Genomic DNA, 3,718 nt, shown 5'->3' with positions numbered 1-3,718 from the left:
CTTGCCAAGCCAGCCACAGAAATCAGGAGAGCTGCCTAGCAAGATCCTGTACCAAATAAAAGATTTTTTAAAAATTAAGTGGAAGAATGAGTTCTAGGAACAACAGAGGTTAAGAGCAGAATATGTTTATTGGGGAAAGAAAGGCCCTGCCTGAGAGACAGAAGGGGCCCTGAGTGGGTTGGAGGACCCTGCCTTTTCTAGGGACTTTATTTATTTATTTTCAATACCAGGAATTGAACTCAGGACCCTGCACTTCCCAGGAAAGCGCTTATTTTACTGAGCTATCTCCCCGGGCACTTTCTATGGACCTTAGTAGAGCAAAACTACCACAAGATGAGGGGAGTCCAATGACGGGAGTCCAAGGTGCAGAGAAACGGGAAATCACCAAGTCAGCACGAGCTGGGACGCACTTCGGCCAACCAATAAGATTCCAAGAGTGATTGCTCAACTGATTAAATCAGCATCAAATGGAGAAGGGAGTTGCAAGAGGCAGGCAGGAAACAGAACAGGGGCTCTTCCTGGAGGGGGTGGGTCTGGGCTCTTCCTGGCTTCCCTAAGGTGACAGATGCTTGTTTAGACTATCTGTCACTATTGTTTATCCCTAGGGGAGGTGTGCGGGTGCCTTCCTTTCATCTTTTGTGTAGTGGTCTGGCCCTCGGCTGGAGGCGTCTGTCTCCCCCACCGTTGTGATGTATCCCATCTTCTGCACCGGGTCCTTGGAGGGCCTAGCCCTGTCTGCCTAGAATATTCCTACCTAATTTAGCTGTTGAGATTAGGGGCAGTCTGTCATCTGTCCCACCTGGTGTGAGCTTTAAAAGGTGCTATGAGGACAGAGGGTGTCTCCCTGAGACCTAATCGAGCAAGGGCTGCTCCCCAAAGGCCCCTCACACCACCCCTGACAGCTCCAGAGCTAAGCCCCTTTGCCTCCTCTTCCCCAGTACAGCAAATGGTGGCCTAGCCTTCAGGAAACCCTTGGATCCCTTCTCTGCCGGCCAGTTGGCTCCAGGAATCTACCTCTCCTGCTGATTTATTTTCTGATCTGGAGTTCAAAAGAACAGCGAAGCTCGGTACAAACAGCCACGGGCAACAAAGCCAGCAGGCTGGCTCACGTCTGCAGGCTGAGGCGCCAGCCTGTGGGGTGCTGCCCGGCTCTGCCCGCTGGCCTGGGTGCGTGGGGCAGGACGGAGGGCCCTGTGGTTCTGCTTCTGTGAGCATCAAAGGCCCCTGCAGCTCTGGAAACAGCAGCTCTGAGAGGCAGCAGCAGTTCAGGGCCGGAGCAAGGGGCGGAGAGAAAGCATGGTCTAATTAGAGCTCAAAAATGCGGCTCTGAAAGCCTTTCAGATGTCCACAGCCCCTCAGGCAGGGGTGGTGTAATAATAAAACAACATTTGGGCAAGGATTTCAGGGTTGAGGAGGACTTGGGTGGCCCGGTGGGGCCAGACTCACAATTGTGTGAGGCCGACAAAGCGCTATTCATCCCACTGTTTCAGAGTCCTCCAGTCTCCAGGCCTGTCTCCTCTCCCAGGAAGACCTCACTGGCACTTGTTGCTAGGGCCAGAAAAGGGGCATGGGAGGTCCCCGAGGAAGGGGTGATTGGGACCTGCTGGGGGAAGAAGTGGGGAGCCGCCTCCCTCTGCCCTCATCCCAAGCCCCTGTGCTCTGGTAGAACCTGGGGGGCCGTGCTGTGACCAGTTCGTGCTGCCATGTGCCGATCTGGTGGCTGCATTCTCACTTACTGGAAGGAAGCACGTCTAGCGACTGGTCTCTGCATAATCTGAGCATTTGGTGACATGCAGAGATAAGCAGGTGTGGGACCCGTACACGGTGCAATGTGGGGGTGTCAAGGGGTCGTGTAGGAAGGGGGGGGTGGCCCCTCCTGAGAGGCACAGCTAGGGACTCCAGGCGGTTACCTGGGGCACAGGGCAGCCTTGGCTCTCTCCCCTTATGGGCTGATGGGAACCAGGGGCTCTCGTGCTTTCCAAAGCCCTGGCTGGGGACTGAGAATGCCAGAGGTCGCTGTGGGCCTGGAGAGGCCCCACCTTTGCCTCTGCAGACTGCACTGGGCTGCTGCCTTTCCAGGCATGGTGGTGAGTGAGGGCAGGGCCTAGGGCCCCCCTCTGGCCCTCTCTCCACCTCTGCTCAGCTCTGCAGGGCAGCCCTTTTGCTCTGCATCACTCTTTGGTAGCTTCTGGGTCACTCATTTTGCAGACTGAGAAAGAGGCAGAGAGCTGGTGAATCCAGGGAAGCAAATTGGCCTCTTGGGCCCAGCTGGTCGGGAGTCCTTCCATCCCTGCTGCTGCAGAGCTGAGGGATTTAGGGATGGTCCTTGGGGCCTGCGAGCTTGAGCCTGGGGGATGGTCTAGGTGGGACTTGGTGGGGGAGGGGTGAAGGCCCCCAGACAGCTCTGGGGATACTACCTTCTCTTTCTTTCCTTTGCCTAGAGTCAGGCTCTTCGGTGCGCAGTTTCCTTGCTGACAGGCGTGGGGCCAGTGAGGGGGGTGTGCTGGCACATCCGGGCTCAGCAGGCCTTGCCTGGCCCGGGACAGGGTGTCCAACTGGAACCTTGGGGGAAGGTGCTGGGGTGGGGCAGAATTTGGGTCTTGTAGTTAGGCCAATGACAAGTGAGTAGGCCACCAAGCAGGACCTCCCCACAATTTCTGTGTCCCCTGAAATTGGCACTGAGCTAAGCAGGGTCGTCTGGAGGATCCCTTTCCTTCTTCCTTCCTGGCTAGGGCCAGGGGTCATGCGCTTCGGCTTGTGTGTTCCTGGGCAGCTGCAAACCTTATGGTCTCTTGCCCTCTTCCCAGGGAGCAGGGTGGCTCCTCCTCACCCACTGACTCAGTGTGTAAACTGGTCAGTTGTCCCAGCCGCCCCTGAGGCCTCGGGTAGCAGTGGTGGCCGGTCTTTTTTCTCAGGTCTGGGGGTTCCACCCAGGACCAGCACACGGAGCTACATCTGACTCTCTTCCCCCTTTTATAAAATTTCGAGGCAGTGTGTAAGTCCCTAAATCACCCAGGCTGGGCTTGAATTTGTGATTCTTCTGCCCACAGCTGGCTCTTCTCTGCCCCCCAGTGGGCAAGGCAGCTCCTTCCTGCTGACCCCCTCCCCACAGTGCAGCTGTTCCTGGCAGCCCTGACTGGCCGACAGGGCCCCACAACTTCCCCCCAGCCCCCTGGGCCACTTGGGCAGACTCCTCCCGAGAATGCCTGGCTGTCCAGAACACCTGCCTCCCATCCTAGTGGTTCCCAGCCTTCCTGAAGCCTGTCTGTGGATCTAGACCAAGGAACCCTTAGTAGATGAGGATGATGACCCACTTCTGGGGTGCAAGTGGTTCTCTGGAAGCCAGGAGATCTCTGAGCCAACTGCGCCCACCTGCCTAGTCTGTGGCCCTGGGTGACGAAGGCAGAAGGGTGGTGCCCCCACTGGTCCCCTAGGCTCTGGGCACCAGATGACCAATGCCATAGGCTGACACCCTCTTGCAAAGAAGTGAAGACTATTGTGCGAGGCCAGACTAAGCAAGGTAATGGCACTGTGTGTGTGTGTGTGTGCACACACGTGTGTGTTGCATCTGAGAGCTGGCTGTGCCTGAGGGAGACTGGGCCTCAGTTTCCTGTTAGAAACTGAGGAATGGGGCAGGGGAGATGGCTCAGTGGAATATGCACTTCCCTGGCAAGCGCCAGAGCCTGAGTTCAATCCCCGGTTCTGAAAAAAAAAAAAA

Source organism: Octodon degus, unplaced genomic scaffold, assembly GCF_000260255.1.
Source record: "Octodon degus isolate 3935 unplaced genomic scaffold, OctDeg1.0 scaffold00033, whole genome shotgun sequence".
NCBI lineage: Eukaryota > Metazoa > Chordata > Mammalia > Rodentia > Octodontidae > Octodon > Octodon degus.
The sequence above is the reverse complement of the archived record's forward strand: the minus strand, read 5'-3'. Positions refer to the sequence as shown.